The sequence below is a fragment of the Diuraphis noxia genome, unplaced genomic scaffold (assembly GCF_037042655.1).
Source record: "Diuraphis noxia isolate RWA-SAM2 unplaced genomic scaffold, SU_Dnox_SAM2 contig0003, whole genome shotgun sequence".
NCBI classification, from domain to species: Eukaryota; Metazoa; Arthropoda; class Insecta; order Hemiptera; family Aphididae; genus Diuraphis; species Diuraphis noxia.
This window is the reverse complement of record NW_028301713.1, coordinates 9,423,456-9,446,551: the sequence shown is the minus strand read 5'-3', so window position 1 is coordinate 9,446,551 and position 23,096 is coordinate 9,423,456. Positions and strand designations below refer to the sequence as shown.

The window sequence follows — 23,096 nt, the reverse complement described above, 5'->3', positions numbered from 1 at the left end:
ACAAACACAATTAAACTTTCATATTATATAGAGTTTATCATGAAAACCGCATCGATCTTCAAAAGTTTTTGTCGTAAAGGTTTTTAATTATAAGTATTATGCAGGTACTTACCGATATAAAATTGATATACCAGCAAACGGAATGACATTACATAAATACTTTTTAATCTTGCTCACTTGCTTGTTTTCGGCAAAATCATAAAAAGTGAATTAAAACGTCATCTTTTGCAGTATTAACATATATTCTCGATCTGTTTGAAATTATATTCTACATTTAGGTTGTAGCCTTGTAGGTATTCGTTCTGCATTTATTGAATATCATAGACATCGGTTCCTATTATACGCGTAACATTGTAATTATAAAATTGTATATTTTATTCCCTATAAATTATTGATAAAAATTAAAAAATAATATTCTCAGTATAAGTGACAGCAGATCTAATGGCAACATATTAGTATTCCCAAAAGCTTTCTTTATTATACCTATTTTGAAATAAATTTTCATTTTGATCTCTCTATGCAGTCTATACAAATCCCGTGCACCTACATAAGTTATTTATGTTTTCACCACGGTATCTACATAATATTATATAATTAATTTAAAATAGATATAACCGGTAAAAAATATAATATTATGGTATTTATTTAATATTTAATTTTTTGATCAACTATAAACATTTTTAGAAATGTATACAATTTTGAAAAAAAAAATGTATAATAGGTAGTGGAGGGCATATCCGGATTTCACAGATTATTCGGAGTTTTCCGTGATAAATACAATATTATTATGTATTATTTTATATTATAGTAAAAATAATCAAACATACCGCGAAGCAAGGGACCGCAACCAACTATCTGAAGATATAGGTATTTGAGAGCCTTGGACCAAACCTGCTAGTCCCCTACATGATGTCCCCTCCAGCAAACCAGATTGGACTAGCTAATTTAGTCAGAATACTCAACCTCGTCTCTGTTTTTTCTTTCTTTTTGTTTGTTTGTTTACCATTAGTCAACTATTAATGAAATATATATGTATATAATAATATAAATGCAATATTGCGTCCAATGGCCACAGCTGCCATGGACTGTATCTTTTTTAAAATAAGTTAAAAAAAAATAATCAAGCACATTCAACTAATAAATCGCTGGTACTATATTGAAAATTATAATAATATTATAATCAGCGCATCTCTTAAGTCGTTTCGGTTATTTTATCCATCCCCCAAACTGATGAATTTACCATCGTACGTTTTTTAAACGAGTCACACAAATCAGTGGTAGAATAATATATTTTACTCTGTACCACGGTGTAACGACCAAAACACGTATCAAAACTATTGTCATCGTTACCTACCTATATTATATAGGTACTTAATAATAATATTATACATTATATCAGTGCTGCAACTGTTATTATATTATTATCGTATACATTTATATTTTCTGTGAAATCGTCCCCCGCCGGCATGGTAAGAAAAATGTCCGTGTTTTATGAATGTAGCATTGTGTATAATTTTATCATTATAAACAATTGCACTGTGGTGGAAAGAAAAACCGGAGAAAATGACGCCTCGCGCCGCTATAATTTATAAGACTTAACTGTTGGCGCGCATGCATTATGTAATATGTATGAATCGCGGCAAATAAGAAACCGGTAAAGTGTAAAATTAAAATGCATATACAGTTATGATGATACATATATATAACAAAGGTAGGTAGCACGCGTATGTGTGTGGAAAAAAAAGTTTGTGGCAGGTGCACAGAATAATAATATACGTTTATAAAAGTTGTGCATCACTTTCCACTCATCTTCCGTGACGACGAGAAACCGCAAGTGTCTCGTATTTTCCATGATATAACGATTACTAGATATGGCTTAACGAAAGAGCACTTTTTCGGGAAATTTCGGAATATTCTATACATATAGTATATTGTATATAATATAGTTATTAGTGTGATGATATATTGGGACAAAATATTCTAATAAAAAAAAAATTTAAAAAGAAAATATTAATAAAAATTACATTATTTTTTTAATCAGATATTTTTATAATATGTAGTTATTAATATAAGATAACAGCGCGCGCGTTATGTATAAGCATCATTCGCACAATTAATTTGCCTCAATCATACCTATAGTAATCGTTACATCATGGTATTTTCAATAATAATAATATTAAAACTTAATAAGTATCAATATATTTTGACTTCAGAAGATCATAAATATTATGATGGCGATTCGTCCTCGTGTTTTTTCGCTACGTGTGATAGGTCACATCAGATCATATTGAATCACAATGAATCACATTTTCACAAATTCTGAGTGGAATTCATTTATTTGTTAATATGTGAATAAAATATAATATGACACGCGTCACGCAATCGGAAAAATCCAATTCGACTCCCCGTGTTGAACAATATAATAAATTTCAGCTATTTTAATTTAACTACAAAAATTCGCTTTTTTTGCCGTAATATCAGACAAAACGATTGTAACGAAAATAACAACAAATGGAAGGGAAACTTGGCATTTTAAATTAAAGTTTGGTTTTGGAAAAAAAACAGAGGTAATAAACAAATAACTTTATGTTTTTTTGTAAATAAAAAATATGAATCATAATTAAGTATCGGTTCTCTAAAAGATTATAACAACGATAAACGAAAACATGTAGTCCAATCGTTGTGTTTTCCATATCCCAAAGAAAATTTTACTTAATCATTAAATCCTGCAAGATCGTGAGATAGATTAAAACGATAACCAATTATTTCCATTACTTTATAGTTTAAAAATGTATGATTTAACAGAGAAAAATACGAATAATAAAATGTATAAGAGATAGTATTTATTGACGATGTGTATGCGCCTAGCTAATAAACTTTACAACTTACCTACATCGTTTTCGCGCATTGTAATTTATATCCGGTCGGTGATAATATATTATTTATGTCAATAGGAGAAAAGTGTATTTCGGCGTAGTCGACTTCAGCATTCATGCGGAAGCAGGTATTTCCAATTTTTTTCTCCTCTCTCTCAAACGACGTGATTTCCATTTGAGTTATCACAGACCGGAATTATACAAGATTTTCAAAAAGAAAAATTCGAAACGTATCAACTGAGAATATAGTTACGTACCGACTCGTATCGAAGTCTAAGCCTGATGCAGGTCGGTACGTATTGAACGTGTAACTTCTTGAACATTCAAAACTAATTCGACACTCTCCAATTTCTTCCTTGAAAATCTCAAATCTTACGCTTGCTTAACGGCGTAACGCCATCACAAAAAGGCGGGTTTCCACTTATATACCTGTATGCATAATCCCGTGCTGTGTACGCGTAGTAAAATGTAAAATGTTCAACTATGGCCAACAACACGGTAACGTGCAGTATAGACGCGAATACACTATAATTCAATGTACCGCAGATAACAATTATACCTTGGTATGTACCAAGCAATAACCGTGGATAACAACTACCTTGGTATATACTATACGCAATAACCGCGGTAAACGTAGAGTTAATCGCCCCCATAATTACAATTAGATACTTTTCTGAACTAATTTTACGCGCAACATTCAACGATAATCTATTGGCCAACATGATAACTGTTATCAATTTATCATATTATATGAAAATGCGTTATTTTGTATGTGATGTGCGAGCAGTACCTATGTTTGTGTCCTAATTTGATCGTGTCGTCTGTTGGAATTATTAACCGCATATGTTATAAGAAGGTATGTATAGAATTCAATTTGTTTTATGCATTTCAATCATAAAATTACGATATCAAAGAAGTGAAGTTATTATATTGATGCTATATCGTGTAAGTTTATCTCTTTCGTTGGCCGTTTTTCCACTACACAGCATCATTGCGATATTTTTTAAAACTCATTTAAAATCTTAAAATTACAATCACCTGCAGGCATTTAACCATATTTTATGTATATAATATATAATATGATTACCTATGTACTTGGGTATAAATTATATGGTTATATATCTACTTATATATTCATAGATATATGATATATATAAACGAGAATCTTTTTTTTCAATTGTTATTCGACAACAGTGTCTCAAAAAATCAGATTGGATGCGCGTAGTGGAGATAATTTCCACTGAAAAAAAATAATTTTTCAAACAAACATAATTTAATAAATCTTCTTTTTATTATTATTATTGTGTCCGAATATAATAAATGATGTTATATTATATGCAATATTCTGAAGAATATCAAATAATACCTAATTTAGTATCGAAATAAGTGATTTAAATATGTAAACAAGCTATACAATATTATAATATATAGATATTATACCGGGATATTCACCAAACATTCCCTTTAATGATGAATTTATTCAAATTTCTATTCATAAAACTTTAAGGTATACTCAAGGACAAGATATTTTCAAATGCTATGCCAAGTTGCATAAAAAATGTTTTTAACTAGGTAACTGGTTCATTACAATTTAGGGTCAGTATAAAGTATAAATTATGTCTAAGGAAATAATTACCTCACTTTATTGATCCATTAATGGTTTAATGACAGTATATGAAAACGTAGTATGATAGTCTTGCAATTACTGGCATTGGATTTTTATATCTTTCAAGGAGAGTTCTGTAGCGAAATAGATATGCTTTTTTCCAAACGAGAAGCTAACTTTTTCACAATAAATTGTTCGTAAGATAATTTTTTTTAGACATGTCTAAATCAAAACTCTATGTAATCACTGACTGCGAGTAGTTTCTGTGTAAATCTCTTCTTATATAATATGTGTGTAAATGTATATACAACCAGACGGAAATTTTATTTCTTATCGTTCATTCTCGACGATGAGTCGACCGTACTGTTGCAATGCACTCGCAGATTTCTTGTTTACATTATTATGCTAACTCTTGGACTTTATACGTATTCATTCTTTGTATCGTTGCATTATATATATATATATATATATATATATTAATAGTATATATAATAACCGGCGTCGCATCGTAAAAAAATGTTTATAACGTCGTGACGGCGGACAGCGATAAAGTCGTTGGAAAATTGAAAATTGTACAAAAAACAAAACAAAAACAATCTAAACACGTTTATAATTGTGTATATGATGTTTTTAATTACATCCCGAAAAGTTGTTATTAAATTTAATCATGCCCGTGGGGCAAAGAAAGCGCTGCAGCGACACTAGGTAATATATAAACGCGTTTATATCATTATTGTATACGTATGCCATATATCTAAACGTATTACGAAATGTCTTAAATTTCACGGCGCTAATAATTCAGAAATTAAATCCAGCGTAAACTGCTTACTCGTCGATGTGTGTGTGTTTCTGTGTCTGTAACCTAAATTAAATCTATACGACGTATATGTAATCTGTATATAAACGTATTTATGTGTTATACATATTATATATTTGTATATACAGCGTGTGGTTGAGTGTGTAGGCGCAGCCGCCGGAACGAACGGCATAAGATTGAGCCCCGAGGTATATTATGTGGTCTCGACTATATATCATATATGTACATATGGTAGTTTTGCCGAGACGGGCACATTATGTACTGGAATTATAGCAGTTTGCCGAATAACAGTAATTATTATTATCATTATCATCATCATACAGGGTCTACTGTGATACAAAAGGTCTCCCGCGAGGTGGTGGTCTCTAAAATATAATATATAATGATTACTGCAAAACCGGCAGCGGCACGCTTGTAAATATGTGTGTATATATTATAATAATGTATATGCAGATGGTATTATTATTATATTTAATACTTACCTCTACACACATGTGATTATATCCCATTCGCAAATCTAGTCATTATTAAAGTTAAAAACCAGATAGCCACTGTACTCGCCACACGGTAGGTGTAGAAAACGCAAAGATCGACACGACACGAGCTGTTCGCCGAGACGCCGACCAACGAGAAAACATCAACACAATTAATTATATATACATGGGTGATGGGTCGATAATTTTAATTGCATATTTACATATAACATATAAAAGTTGTATACATAATACATTACAATATTATAAAGAACAGAACATTTTTCTTATATATTATCATAATATGGAATTCGTTTGTTTTTTTTTTTGTGTTTTATTGACATTTTGAATTTAAACAAAATAATACACAGCGAAGAATCAAACTGACTACGACTAATACCCCCAATTTGTGGTTCAGCAATCCACTCATCAAAACTTTTCGGTCAAAATAAAATTATGTTTTTTCACTCGAGTGGTGATAGGTTAGAATTCTTACTGGTACTACAGAGAGCAGACTATTTATAAAAACAATCGATTGAAAATGTGTCACTGTAATCTGTTAAGTACAACATCCTATTACTATTAATAGTCTATATATCATTCCTAAATGACGAAATATGCAGTGTAATATTATATGCGGCACGACCCAACTACTAAATAGTATTTCGTATATAATAAAAAATAATAAACTCAAATAAAAATACGAATCTGGTTAGTCGAATTAAGTACGCGATTTGTAGTTTTATTGTTGTGATTATTCTGCAAACAACAAAAAAAAAATCGATGCTGATATCGCTTTCGTCGTTTTGAACGCTCGCCAACGCATTGATTTAAGTTTAAAAAAAAGTTTAAACAGATTTAAAAACAGTCAACTAACGGAATGTGCTTTTCACTGCCATTAGTTAAATGAAATTTGATTACACGTTTAAAAAATAATATAAACGTTTTAAACGTCAAGATGCGAGACTTATATCTTCTCCGTGAATCACTCTGCTCGTTTCTGAAGTGCGCTCGCCCATCTATGTATTTTAATATAATATAATATATACCTTCTTTGTTTTTTAATTAAATCAAGATAGATGTAATATGATATTATTGTTTGGGTGCAGGATTATTTAAATTATGCACTTTGTAACTTATCACTTTCTAGGCTTCGACGTTGTTATACTTGGAAACCTTATCATTGTTACAGGGTATCTATAAAAACGAACTGAACTTTAATGAAAAATACGAACATATTGATTTTCAAACTGAAAAACTTTTGTCGGCAGCTATAGTATAAGTAATAAGTATTGTAATAGTTTTTAAGAAAGTTTTTTTTCATAACTACCTACTTTTAGATTTTCAAAGTATTTGAATTCATAAAATATACGCGGTTATATATTGTATACATACACGCAGACACACACACACACACACACACACACACACACTCTCATATATAAATGTTTATGCACACATTGCCATCTATATCATGTATATTAATATATTATAGAAATCGCCTTAGACTTACCTCTTAATAGCGTTCAAATTATTAAGATTTAAAAATAATCTGTGTTTCCTTATCCTTTTATGCGTTATGAATAAGTATATAACGTTGTTATCATTTTAACTACTTTAGCTCCGAAGCAATTAACATGACCGAAGTGTATTATTATTAAAAGCAATTTATTTTATATTACTGGGTCCCAGGTGCTTAAGAATAAATTTATGAGAAGGGATTACGCGAAAAGTAATTTTTCATTGTAATAAGAACATCCGGCGTCTGGACTTTTTCTTCAATTAAATCCAAAATCCATTTAAGTCTCTTGTCTATCAAATACCGGACGATAGATATTAAAACATTGGTTGTTTTAGTATACGAGACTGATGGGTTATTGTAATCCTTAAAAAACCAAAGTATAAAAGCTGCAATGTTAGAATTTTCCGTTCGAAAATATCTGGCATTCGGTATTTTACTGAGAAAATGATTTTTATGCAAAACCGTGGGACAAAAAAACGTAAAAACTACCAATTTTATGTGGGCTCTGTAGTTGTTACTTGTTGTTAACGAATGTAATAAAAAGTGAAAACAATAAGATAAACGATATAATTGTTATTGCAGTACAATGTATACAAATTAAAAGTTTAATGTATGGGTAGATTAATTTAAATAATTGTATTCGTTTTCTTTATGTGCAGTCAACAAATAGCTATAGTTTATAGGTATCTATATTGTTGTTATCATTTATTAATTTCTGTGACGAACTCCTGTACATTGTTAAATGTTTCAACAAAATTGTTTCTTAATTATTTTTTTAAGAAGTATTGAATATCAATTGTCCATTTAGTATAGCTTGTATATAGAGTATATGTATTAACACTTCATTTTTATCGAACGGTTTACACTTCAGCTATTGTATATTTACTAGTTTTTAATTTTGCATAACTCGTTTGAACTTAGTACTCTATTTATAATTATTTTCTTTAACAGACATAAACATTAAGAAACTACAATCAATTTTTAATTTACTTGTGTCTCGGTTGGGCCTACAAAGTAAATGCCACAGTGGTTACGCAGATGACCCTGCAGTGACCAAGATAATAATAGCACAATACAGAGAATTGTTTGGTTTCACGCCTTCATCATCCTTCGCTCGTTGATTAATGCGTTTATCCGATTTCCAACTAAGAGTTTGAACCCACAACAAACAGTCTAATCCACTCGTGTATCATCTCGAAAAAGGGAGTAGCATATATGTTAAGAATAGGTAAATAGATCACGTGATCCGGTCCCACCAACTACCCGTTTGTGAAGAGCATTGACAGACACCGGGAAATCGTTTCAATGTACTAAAATCAAAGAAAAACTATAATTTGTAAAATTGTAACATAGTTATTAGACGATAATTATTACGAAATTGAATTAATATGATTTATTTTAATAAAAATAATAATTAAAATCAGCATTTATTTTATATACGTATAACTATCATTTGATAAGTATATTTGTATTCAATTGACAACTTTAATCTACTGGACTCAAAAACACTGAATAAACTAAGAAACAACGAAATAATTTCTTTTCTTTTTTGTTATTAAACTTGTCCAAGTCCGAAATTGTATTATAGCCTTGTTAGTTGTTGCAGGTTATATACCTACATATGTATAAATATATGCTTAAGACTTGTATTTAATATTCATTCGCTTTATGAATATATTATTTAAAGGTTTATATTTATATGCTTGTGTGTGCGTATGTGTATTATATATGTGTTATATGTGTAAAAGAGAAAATCAATTGCGTGAGTAACACAACGGACATCTTTTATTTTATTTTTTATCTCTGATATAGAATCCTATATACTATATACATTTTTACACTGTCAACCAACGCTACTTTTGCCCATCATCTTGAATCCCTAAAGTGTAATGTACCAAACACCGTGAACGAAGTACCTACGTAAACCTACCTATTTTACCAACCAAAAACTACGTCGAATTGTGCTGTAGACTGCAATATCTGTGACATGGGCAGAATAAAGCTGTTAAAATTCACTCTTTATTGTCTATAGCCTCTTTTTTTCACTCTCTGTCCCTCTCTGAATGCACATTTATCAACTATACATATATTGTATACATACAGGAAAGTCAGTTCCAAAGAGTCGAAAAATATAATGCCTGATGCAACGTCTTGGTTTATCTTCATCGAAAAGTACCTACGGACAGTGGTGACCCTCACGTAGACATTTTTATATTCCTAAATGCGTCAGCTATTTGATGAATTATGGTTTGAAAAACTAGGGATATCGCTTTGGTATTTATTAGGTATTGAGTGTTCCTCGTCATTGAGTAGGTCACCGTAATGTAAGTCTTAAATTCATTGGATTCAATGATTTATTCGTTGTACAACAATTCTGATCTGCAGTGACCTCCGGTCAGCCTATATATTTTTATAAGGATGTCATATTATTTATATTGCTATTTAATTTCTATTGAAAAAAAACTGTAGGTTAAACCATTTCAAATGAATTGCTTACAAAAATAAATCGCATATATTATAATATAATAATAAAATGATTATTATTATTATTATTATTTTGTTATTTCATAACATATTACTATACATACATGTATATAGGTTTCAGTTAACTGTCGTATAACGGTATAATATGAATAGAATCATTCAATCGTGGAATAAGTAGCTTGGAATTAATCTAAATATATTTTGAAAGTTTCTTCATGTAAATAGCAAATAATAATATAAGTTCTATAGTGAAAAGTTTCAAGTTGTTATACGAATAAAATGTTTTGAGTTAGGTACGACAAAATAACTCAAATCTTTGCTTTCCGTATAAATAGACAATACGTATTTATCCAATTCCTTCGAAATTTGAACTTTAAACGTCTTCAAAACAAACATATATCATTTTAAAACCAATACATTCGTCGCTCCAATCATAACCTATAAAAGCAGAAATCTATTGTAGGGCGTGGGAGAGGAATACTTTTCTGTCAGCAGTAATAAGGATAACTCAAAGTGTCTCACTGATGTACTTTATTATTAATTATTATTGATTGTTGTTCTATAAATTTAAATATAACCGTTAACGGCTGCATTAAATTAAAATTAATTATTTAAAAAACGATTCGAATATTGGGGCTCTAAGTTATCTCAAAAATTTTCATGATGTTGTTAAAAACTAGACTTCTCCTTACAATATATGTCAAATGAACATATTATTCGTCACGTGAATAACATTAATGTATTTATTATAATTATTAGTAATGAATAATGTTTATGTGATGTATTCATTTGAAATATTATAATTTATAAGAAAAAGTCCAGTATCATATCACCATAATATTTGTTACCATAGCACAATAAATGGTATATAATAAAATATAATTTACAGCGAGATTTAGTGATGTTGAACTTAATAAAACCACATCGTTGTTTATTTATAAATTATAAAATCGATGTCCATCGGTATAAATACGATTATTTGATAAAAATTTAAAACTATAAATTAATTGTTCCTTGTTCAAGACTGTATAATTGTTATACATTGTAGCCTTTAGAAACGATTAATTATTTTAACTTACTGCTAATTAAATTTATATTTTTTTGTTTCGTACTTAAGATATTATAACAGTCAGATTTTGTTAATTTATCAATGTATAAGAAATTAACAAAATAAACTTTTTAAAACGACTATAATATAATCATACGTCAATACGGCGCAACGTGTGGGGTTAGTAAATGAATAAAAAATTAAGTCAAATCTTAAAGTAAAACATATTCCTCGTTATTTTTATACACTGAGTGGTATCTATATATTTTGTCTCCTTGTTTGTCGTACTCACTTGTCTTTAACACTTAGGTTTGCATGCAATGGCGTATATAGGATTTAATTTCAATGGGGGTTGGGGGTTAGAATTCCAAACAGTATAATTAATAATAATAATTCAACAGGCACCTACTTTTATTTTTTGGTGGGGGGAGGGGAAATCTCTCCTTATTTAGACCATCGTATGTGTATGTATGTATTTATATAGATACTGCGTAATATCTTGTCTAAGTTGTAAAACCTATACATTAGTATTTTAATGATGTTTAAAAATTAAAAATTAGATTTTTTGAATACCTATATATTTACATAAATTTAGCTATCATTGATTTTTAAAAAACAGTAAAATACAAACATTTTTATTTATGAGCTTACTAGTGTGTTACTAACTCTTTAATATGTTATTATAATAACAAAAAAAAAAGATTATATAATATAATAGATAAGCACTTGCTCATTGTATTTTTAGACTTTATTTTATTTTATTCTACACTTTTGAATTTTACTTTCTTCTAAATTATTTGATTTTCGGTTTCATGGATTCAGATTCTGTAGAGTGGAGTGGATGATGGTTTTACAATGATGATTGTATGGTTTTATTTTTTTGTATCATCATCTTCTAGACCTGTAAATATGCTTGACTAAAATCAATAAAATGTATTACAAGATTGACAAATGTATTGAAAAACTATATTTGTGGAAATTTAAAAATATCAAAAATACATAACTACTACTGCTTTTTAAGCTGCTTATTAACAATTATTTTTATAAATTGTTAGTTTAAAATTCATCTGATATTCAATTTCTAATTTCTATTGCTAACTTAAATATTTGGTGCAAGGATCTTTATTCATGTTAATCTTTATATTATGTCATATTGATCTATATACAATTGCTGCAAACGAGTGACTTCCCCGGCTTTTATCTTTTTAGTTTCTAGCTTTGTAAAACATTTTTTTCCCTCTATACATTTTAATAACTTAAATAATTTATATTCCATCGACGTACTATAGAATACATTAATATATGTTATATTATACAAAATAAAAGTAATAAAATATACCTACTAAAAACTTTTTTCCGTATTTTTATTCGTATAGGCTACTCCTAAAATCGATTTTTCCAAAAATCAATATTTTTATCCCAAACTCGAGTTATTAATGAAATTAAAAAATCGTTGATGGCCAGTATTTAACACGTAAAAACATAAATGTATATTGTATATATTGACTAAACGTGCCAATTTGTGTCACGTGAGATCTAAACGAAGACGGATGCATTTACTTGTATCTTCATCCACTGCATGCGGTGTGTGCGTTGCCGCTATTTTATGAGTGGGGAGGAGTTCGAAACCATCAATGTAAACATTTTAAGGGGAAATTCATGTTTAATGCATGGAGAAATTGTATAATATATTCTGCAGCTGATGTGTAAAAAAAAGGTCTACACTCCGAATTCCTAAGTTCGTGAAAAAATTCAGGAAGACAGAGTGTATTATTCCAACAATAGAAATCGCAGATAAGATGAAATTTACGAGGAAATAAGACTATACTGCTTTTGTTACTACGAAAAAAACTGTAGCAAAAATATGTTTACCTCGTTTCCTCACGCCTTCGCTTTACCTCAAACTGAGATGGCATAAAAATGTAAGTTCTTAAAAAACCGAAATAAATACCTTTTATTATTATTCGTTACTGAAATAACGATTTAATATTCGCGTAATATCAGACACAAAATTAAGATGTCTCATTTACCGAACGCAATCATTTGTGAAGATCTATATATTATACCTACTGACGATGTTTACTCTTAGACTTTCGTATAATATACAGTATGTTTTTTTTTATATATATTATTATCAAGTGTATCTGACATACGAGGTCATCAAACTTTTTGATAATATAATAGAAAATAGAAAATAATATATAATTGGTAAGCGTAAATTAATTACAATATTTACAACAAATTACAATAATTTACATCGATAAATAAATAAATAATGATACAAGAAATAATAATTAATTAAACTAAGTGTAGTATTTTCATTTTTTTTTCATTTATTGATATTATTGGTGTCGAGAAAGGGCATCACGAGGACGTCCACGCTTGAGACGCCGGAGGGAAGGCTTAATGCTGAGTTTGAAATGTTTTGCGCTTTTGGCGTTGTTTAGTGGGCCAAAAAATTTATCGTGAGATTATGTATGGTAGATTTTAATTGTTGGAAGTTGAAGTCGGAATGAAATGCTTCGTTTTTGATGTATCATCAATGGCGCGTTGGAAATTATACTTATGTTTTAATTAAGTTATTCAAAAAAGATAATATTGCGATAAAAATTTAGACAAATGGATTTTGATGGTTATAATAGTGCGTTAGTCTAAACACATTTATTACAAACGTCTTATGGAGCACAGAAACTTTTAGGATGCGAAGAAGATTTGTAATTTCGTAGCCCTATAGTTTAACATGTTTTTAACATCGCGATCGTTTGAGTTTTTGAAAACTGCTGCCGATCTAATTAACAGATATCACGTCTACATTGTACATATATATATACATAAAATGAGTGTACTCGACCGATTGAAAAAAATACACACGAGCAATTTTTATTTTATTTTTGATTCACTGACATTTGAATACAAATGTTTACGTCCACAATCAATACACCATTGTTCTCTGGGTATTGATTTTTTTTACGCATATTACATGTATATATATATACATATATATATATATATATATATATATATATATATATATATATATATATATATATATATATATATATATATATACCAATGATATTATGTACATATATATATGTATATAAAAGATTTTGATTTGCACGCGGCACGCGAATCAGCAGAAAATGACATCAATGATTGACTAGATGGAAAAGAATTTATAGAAAATTGGATGGCCTGCGTAGAACTCTGTTTTTGGCAAATTGCATTTTCCAACCGACTTGGTTAGAACTGTTGGCGTTAACACTATCAAATATATTACGGTTGAACGAGTCAAATGTGACGGATGATCATGGGTCCGAAAACATGTAGTGTAACCTTATCAATGTGCACAGTACTGGAAAATGCGTCTTATTCATTTTGTCGACTTTTTTTTTTCTAGACCTTTTGAGTGTACCAGAGTCAAGCACTTTTAACACAAAAGAACCTTGTACAAATAAATCGCATTTCCGTGATCTTTCACTAGGTACCCTACAAAGTAGTCACAAATGAGAAAAAAGTAATAAACATTTTTCCTGACGGCCCTAAAATATTTAAATAATAATAATTATTATTTATAACTATAATAAATAATTAATTCTTTCGAAGTACTATTTATGTATGACCTAGTACAATATGACAATTTTTCATGGTTATAGTACATTAAAAAAATTATTTAATTAGTAAATTTATTCGCTCAGTATCTGTCGTTAAAATGAATAACTATAATATTAAATTGTTAACTATGTCTAAAAAAACAACTCAAAAAAATCAAAAATATTACTTTTACTCATTTTTACATTTTGAATAAATTTCAGTTTAAAAGAAAAAAATATGTATTTTATTAATTTTATTAAACTAATGATAGGTTAGGTGAACTATATATTATTAAATAACATGATATCGAATATTACAGACGCATAATAAAAACGCTTTTTATATTGTGACGAAGAAATTTTTATTATTCTAAACGACTTTCAAAAAAAACATTCTGTCATATTTATTGAACTTTTAATAAGCATGCTAACTTTCTTTGTTGGCATATTGGGATGTTGTTTGTGCGTCAAATTTAATGATATAAATTACAATAACACTCATACGTCATGTACAATTATAAACGATGTGTATACTTAAGAAAAAGTGGGAAGTGGGATTATTAATTACCTACTTATATTATATTTTAACACAGAAAAAAATACTTAAATAATTTAAAACCATTGTAATACATTAGGCTTGATATTTTCATTAATTTCAAGAAATCACCAATCCTAAAATCGTGTACGTCATCCTGGTTGAGAACCACTGACATGACTGTAATCATCGTGATCATTCAAAAACAAACAATTAGTCGACCACTAGTTTTTTGTGTACTTTGGTTAGTTTGGTATTTATTGACACACTATTCAAGCACAAGATTACTGATAATATTGATGATAGAAGGTAACCTTTTTACATTTTTTATTGCATTTTATCACTGTACATAGTAATTTTCACAGCTGGGAATGTTTGATTCATTTTTTTACACCATTTAAATCCATAAAAAAAAAAATAAGACACTAATGAGAATTTATCGGTTTTACAATAACTATGTTAGATTCCCCTAAATATTATTGTTGCTAAGAATAAAATTATTTTAAACTAAATATATATATTTAATATATATATATGTAGTAGGCCGTTTGTTTAAGAATTTATTATTTTTTCAATGAACTCTTTTAAGGCGTTGGACCATTTAAATTTTTTTTTAATCTATCTCAAAGAGCTAGATGGCTTATAAAAAGAGACTGGAAACCGGTGGTAAGTAAGTGATGGATCTTTGGAAAACGTGGATATTAAAAAAATATATCATATACAAGTATGTCAATATGTATTTATTTATTACAATAAGTTCGCAAATTAAGTAGGTACATACATATACATAATGTAATAAAATTGAGAGTTTGGACACAAGGAGCAAATAAACAGTCGAAATTTGAAGGACAGAGTTACACCAATTTTCATTTAAAACATAATTTAAAACAAACCTATGTGCTTGAAATAATGTGTTTTTATTATAATTTGTACCTCAGAGTGCCATTAAAAAAATTTTAATAAAATAAATAAAAAGTTTTTACTATAAGGCTTTTATTTAATACACTGTTTATTTTTTTATTTAATTAATATTTATTTATAATTTATTGCCTAAAATTAAATTAAAAATTAAAAATCTAATGATAAATGATTTTGATAATTTCCTGTAACATAGATAATTAAAATAGCCACAATAGGTACTAAAATGATTGGATATCACATCATTCACATCAAACAAGCACTAATTTAAATCAACTATATTTTAATTGCCTATATTATATACGTATTTGTTGCAATAAATCAATTAAGCATTGATGTAGGCACCAATATTAATTGTATAATCAATTTTCAGTATACGAATTTTCCAGTGAGCCTGACAGTAACTTCGATACACTTGCAACAAGCCTAAATCAGCCAGATCTTGGAAAAAAAAAAGCAAATGGGCTAAGAGCCAAGAAGGTTGAATTATCAAACGACCTACACGTTATACAAACAACCTACATGTACGTTTAACTATATTACACAAGACAACAAAAGTATCTATAAAAATATTACACTTTTGACTTATCGAAGAGACAATTTAAATGTGACAGCACTTTGATGCAATTCGTCATGTTAATGAAGAGTTATATGAATTACATTTCAAAGTTAAAATATTATTTAAAAAATTATACTCGGAAGAATAACAGAACGAAAATATTAAAATAATCGTCATTTTTAAAGTAGTCATAATATTTTATTTAAAAAATACTTACGAGGTATAAAATAACTACTTTCATAATAAGTTTTGGTTCGACAAAGGTAAATACATATATTCTGAAAGTTATGAAGTCTATTCAATCAACATATAGGCATTAAAAAATAAATATTTAAGAGATTTTGATTTATAAATATATATATTTTTGTTTTAATTGTTTATTTTTCTTTAACAAAAAAGACTTCCATTAGCTGAAACCTATCTACTAAAATTTGAAAAAAATATAAGCAATATGCAAGTTGTGTACTAAATAAGTATTGAAAATATAAACTACCCGTTCAGCATCACTTGACATTTAACGGTACAAAAAGCATAATATTTTACTATAATAATACGGCAGAAGTACTTGAAAAGTAAACAAATTTTATCCGAACTACTAAAATATAAATAAAAAATAATGTACAATACGATTTTAAATAAAGTTTTTGTCTTCAAATATATATTCAAATTAAAACGAAAATAATTTTAATTTATTTAGCGTTTCCACGGAGAAATGAATGTAAACGTAAATGAAGTGTAATATATATAATAACGAAAAATAAGACAAAAGTTGTTATCAAGTTATTTCTTTAAACTACTTTATTTCAAGCGTATTAGTGTGTTCCAGGAATGAAATATGTTAACAATAATAATAATTGACTCCTATAGGTGTGTAGAGTTTTAAATATATTCATAAAACTATAATATTTATTTCCCAACAAATTGCTTTAATTCGTTTGGGTGTGAATGTGCGATAATATTATTTATGACCCTCGAACTTCTGTAGGTACTTATATGCAATAATGAGATTTTTTTTGTTTTCATCGAAGTGAACAAAAATTAAAATCGATGCTGTAAATACGCTGCTCACGTATAACTTGTTGTCCGAGTGCGTCTAAGTCAAAAAAAGTTGATTCAAGTCGAAACAATTACTTCTACTTATTGCTATTTACTGTTGATGTGTTTGTTATTTTGATTCGTCATTGCTGATGTAATACTTTCAACTTAAAAATCGAAACGACGAACTGCAAGTATGATCCTACTCTTGAAAACTATATTATTACATATAATATTCGCATTGAAAGCGTAAAAATTATCATAATCGTACTGTCATCATTTATTTCACAATGAAAACCGAACCAAAAACGACTCGCCACCCTTTTTTTGTTGCTTAAATAAATTTATGGAAACCTCGAGCATTGTTCTTGTTTTGTTTTATACAGTGGCAGAATAATAATACTAGCAATAATAATAATTCGGATTTCGTTCGTATTATAATTTCGGCGCCTAACTCCTTTATTGCACTATGGTTGTTATCCCGCGAGAAATAAGCAAATAAAATTATATTCTATATAAGTGCAATAATAATTGTTCTGCGTCTTCTGTGCCTCGAACATGCGAATAATAGGTAACTATTATATGTATTATTGCTGTTTATTAAAATATATTTGATTGGATTTTGATGTTATTATAGGTAAACGAAAATACTTTAGGTAGTGGCGTAACTATAATAAGGGGGTGAAGGGTATAGATCCGCTCAGAGCCTTTAACCAGAGATGACCAACATGAATACGCCCACGAGCCACGTGGACAAACACAATGACATCAAAAGCCGAAATTTGTATAAATATACATTTTATAATTTTTATAAATGTATTGCTAACAAGTAAATATTGGATTTTTTTTTTTTAATAAGACGTGAGCCGCTAGTTTGCCACCTCTGCTTTATACCATAATATGTATTCGCTACAGCTACCAACTAGATCACTCATCACTGCTGTTCTCGAAAATTTAGTATTTTTTGTGTAAAAAATTAAATGTCTGACACCCCCCCCCCCCCAGACAAATTCCTAATTACGCCACTGAATCTGAAGGCTTATGAATTTTCTTTGGTTGGGTACGCATAGCGTATATTATTATTGATTATTATTATATATAAGTTCGAAATTGTTATTTCGAAAATTTTTTATGTTTGTATATGTATTTGTGCACGGTCGTATACATACTTACTTTTTTTAAATTTTAACAAATTATTATGTTTATAATTTATGAATTGAAACTTTGATCATTGATGTCATTACTAATATATTGTCATATTATGTACAGAGTAAAGTGAGTGGGCAACCGTATTTTTGGTTTGCCTGATGTCGTCTTATGGTTATTGGAAAACGTTGATGGCCTACCTTGCACTTAGTAAAAGTTAATATATAGGTAGGTTATGTAATTTCGAATCAAAACGAAAAGTTTTATTTTTCATTTATATATTACAAAACTTTTTGTTATTTTTGTTTTCAATCAATCTTTATAATATATTAATATGAATTTATGAGTTGTTAAATGAAAAATCACAGAGAACCATTGAAGTCAAACCGCGTTTATTTGTTTTCATAACTTCGGCATAGTTATTGTTAACAACAACAAATTGGATTTCAGTTCAAGGAAATATCTCGTACACAAATTAAAAATTTATGTTTCAATGATTTTTAAGAAAATTCGTGTGCATAATATATAATTATGATGGTTTTGAGAAAATATGTTTTTCCTCCTATCGGTAGTATTATTATACTTTGACAACCGATTAAGATATCAAAAACAAAGTATACTCCAATGGTCTATTTAACTTAAACAGATCTATTGATGTGTATAGTATAGATATGTAATACTTAATTTTTTCGCCTAAGACGAATATTCGTTCATTTATTTACTTTTTTTTATTAAAAAAATGAATGAATAAAAACCTCGATGGTAGCTGTGTCCATTGTTCTGATAGTAACTTGAATTATTAGTAATAATTAAAATAGGTGTTGTATTAAATTATTACATTTGATATATTTTACAGTATCTGCATTGTCACTTAATCCTAAAGTATAATTCATTTTTGTTGCACATATTAGATATTTTTAGATACTCAATTAAATTATGATTGGCGTTTGTATCCGGATGGGAGTTTTTCTTATAAAAACGCGAATTTTCTCGCAATGTCTATGGTGATGACGACATTCAGCGAAAATGTCTTTCGAACGCAGCAGGTGTTGCATTTGGACGGCTCCTCTCATTTTGCAATTATATTTCGATGAGCAATTGAAGTATATGGCCTATATTCTAAGACGATTTATAATCATTTTGCGTCTTCTGTAAATATCCATAGTAGGAGTGGCCAAGGGGGAACTGACATTTTCATTTTTGAAGTAAATTTATACATTTATGTATATATATTTTTTTTTACATCAATTTAGGAGAATTCTGCGGGTATAGTGAGAGCTTTTGGTGAGCTGTGTAAAAGTTTTGAGAATAACTTGGTGGTTCTTTTTTTTTTTTTTTGTTAAATCGCCAAGGCCGGCGATCCATATTGCAAACATTTATTGTTCTATATGCATTAAACAAGACAATGATGTAGCTGTAAAATAATTGTATAACCTATACGCTTTATCGAATGAGTTGAAATCTGTCTGTTATTATAATAAACATAGATTTGACACACTTGCATGTGTAATTGAATAAAATGTATGTTCACAGTGATTTTTAAGAGACAAGCGATCGTCCGCGTTTGATTAAACGATCAAACATCAGTATGCATGTATATATGCAGTGGAGGTATGTCCGTGTTTGGTACATCAGATTTGATAATCAATATTTTTATTATGATTTAATTGCTGCGTTAAAGACGGCATCCATGTCTTATGGTCTCTAGGGCCACCAAGTTTCTGGCTACGCCATCACTGGATGTATATGATTAATAACAATTAACGCAGAGTGCTTTATCGTAATACATTTCGCTCACATAATAATATTACATGATATATATAATATAGTTGTTTGTAGGTATTCATATTATATAGTACTACTTTCTATCTATATATAATAGCTATTGCGTATATATAGGACATCAATAGTTTTATATAATATTCTTCTGCGCGCGTGGAAATCTAAAATCTAGGATATCCCATCTCCACGATACATTATATCTATATGCATTTTGAATATTATTATAACAATATTACTGTGAACAGCATAATACACACTGCTGCAGTGTTGTGGGACGCGCTATGACGTGTTTTATATTTATGTATATATATATATATATATATAGTTTGGAGTATAATTTAATTCAACGAAATAAAGGGTTAACGTTGCAGGCTTAACCTGATCCACAAAAATAGGTTTACCCGACCACTCGCCTTTCTTTCGAAAAAAAAAAAAACATTTACCGTAACCTTTTTTTCTTTTTTTTAATACACGCTCGAAATGTATATAATAATATACTGCTCGCCGGGGGATGAGTCGTAAAACAACAATCTCTAGGGCAACGCAACCATTATATATTTAACACTCCAAGTGCTGCTCAGCGCTATTATTAATTCCGCAAATATCCGTCGGGTTCGTATTTATTTCCGAAAAAAATCGTATTAATATCATTGAAACTCGGTTTGTGAGAGCGGACCGACATAAAAATCGCCGCCCACTCGTGTGGCCGTGTGGGTTAAGGTAGGTATGCGCGCAATTAATTAGGTATAATATAGATTATTAGTATTATACCTGTACACTGTTTATGTATAAATTATAGTGACCGTCTAGCACACGCGTTTTATAGTTTTTCGTCGACGTGTTCGGGATGGGCCGATATACCAATACCCGATAATACCGCGATGACATATTATTTAAAAACAACATTTTTTTGGCGTAAACCGTGACGTGTTAAACCACAATATACTATGGAAGTCGATTTTAAACAATTAACAAGCATAATTAATAATTAAAAACACAATACACACGACATGACACTATACAGATAAACTTTGAAAATTAATTTGCATAATTAATAGACGACAGTGTTGTAATTATAGTGGGGGGGGGGAATATAGGAATATTAAGAATATAAACCCTTAAAAAGCTTTTTTTTTTTTAATGACCATAATTAAATTCCCGTAAGCACATGGTTTTAAAAGATTTTAAGATTTTAAAAGAAAAAATAAGAATTCATGGACATTATCATAGTTGAGATATTTTTTTTTTTACTCATCATCATTTACCTTTTTTAATTTATAATGAAAAATTTGTACAATACGCTATATGGTCTTTGAAATTTAATGGTCAAGCGAAGAAGTGTGGAGAGCATATGACCTCAAGTAGAACGATAGTATCCCACACAGATAAGTGTTTTTAAATTTTAAATAATTTTCTATATTTCATTCTATTACATTTTATGCAACTTATATACAAATATAATATTAATTATTATTAATAATACATTTACCATTTGCCATTATTTACAACAATTTTATGCCTATTGGTTAATTTTTTTTTTATAAAATTATACACATTATTGACAAAAATTGTGTATTATTATTTTATTTTATTTTATAATATTATACATACAGTGACATATTATTAACACACAAAATGATATACTAATATATAGATATTCTTATATTTTAAATAATTTTCTACTTTTTATTTTAAATTTATTATATACATTTTTGTTCTGACCGAAAAGGGAAGGGTACAATTTTGGTCGAAAAGGCCATGCCCATATCAGGTACCCTCGACGTCGGGTATCAGTTCTCTTCTGTATAGGCAGTATATCGCGACCCACCCGCGCGGCGTGACCCGCACGCTGTGGTGCAATGAAGAACGCCATAAAAACAATATTGACTCGCGTGCAGTAGGACTACTATATACTTACGCGTATAGTATCCATATAAAACGTGTAATATTGTCAATCTATCCATATTGAATTCACACAAATTAATTATCCGTGTATCATATACGACGACGTAATATCGTTACATATTATTTAATTAAGTTTACCTGTAGGCTGTAATATATAGTGCGAGTATTGCGTATACATCTGCGCAACACAATATTGAATTTCCTCGCGGGTGAGATATTTCGCCGTTAATAATTATCTCCGCCGACGTTTGAAATGGTTCTAAAAACGTCTTCCTATCGATTGCCATCGTTCACTCATACCTATTACCCTACACGCATACACAGAAATCGGATGTAGTAATTAATGTTTATATACACATGTGAGGGACGAGACTATAATATAATGTTACCTGTATATATATATGTATTGATATATGTATATATATATACAGGGTGATTTTTTTATCATGAACCACTCATTATTTCAAAAAGTATCAATGTTTTTGAAAATATTTTTTTACAAAGTTTCATGTTGTTAAAACAACAACGTTTTTATTAAAAAATTATTTTTTATCCTTATAATTTTTAAGTTTTTTACTTTTTTGAATGACAACCTAGAGTTTTAATTTCATACTCTAAAGCAGAATATTTTTCTAAGTATTTTGATACGTAAAAATCGAATTTTGGACGAGTAGTTTATAAGTTATAAGTATTTAAAGTTTAGATTGGCAGAGTGGAGTGGTACGGGGTTACCCCGCAAAATGTTTGTCCACAACTCCACTTCACTAAACTTTAAATACTTATAACTCATAAACAAC

The 23,096-nt window shown here is 28.9% G+C and overlaps 1 protein-coding gene across 1 annotated transcript in view; it reads left to right on the top strand.

Moving 5' to 3' along the window:
• Positions 1 to 23,096, top strand: part of LOC107167581 (uncharacterized) — an 88,767-nt gene that overhangs the window by 27,220 nt on the left and 38,451 nt on the right. The gene's annotated exons all lie outside the window — the stretch shown is intronic.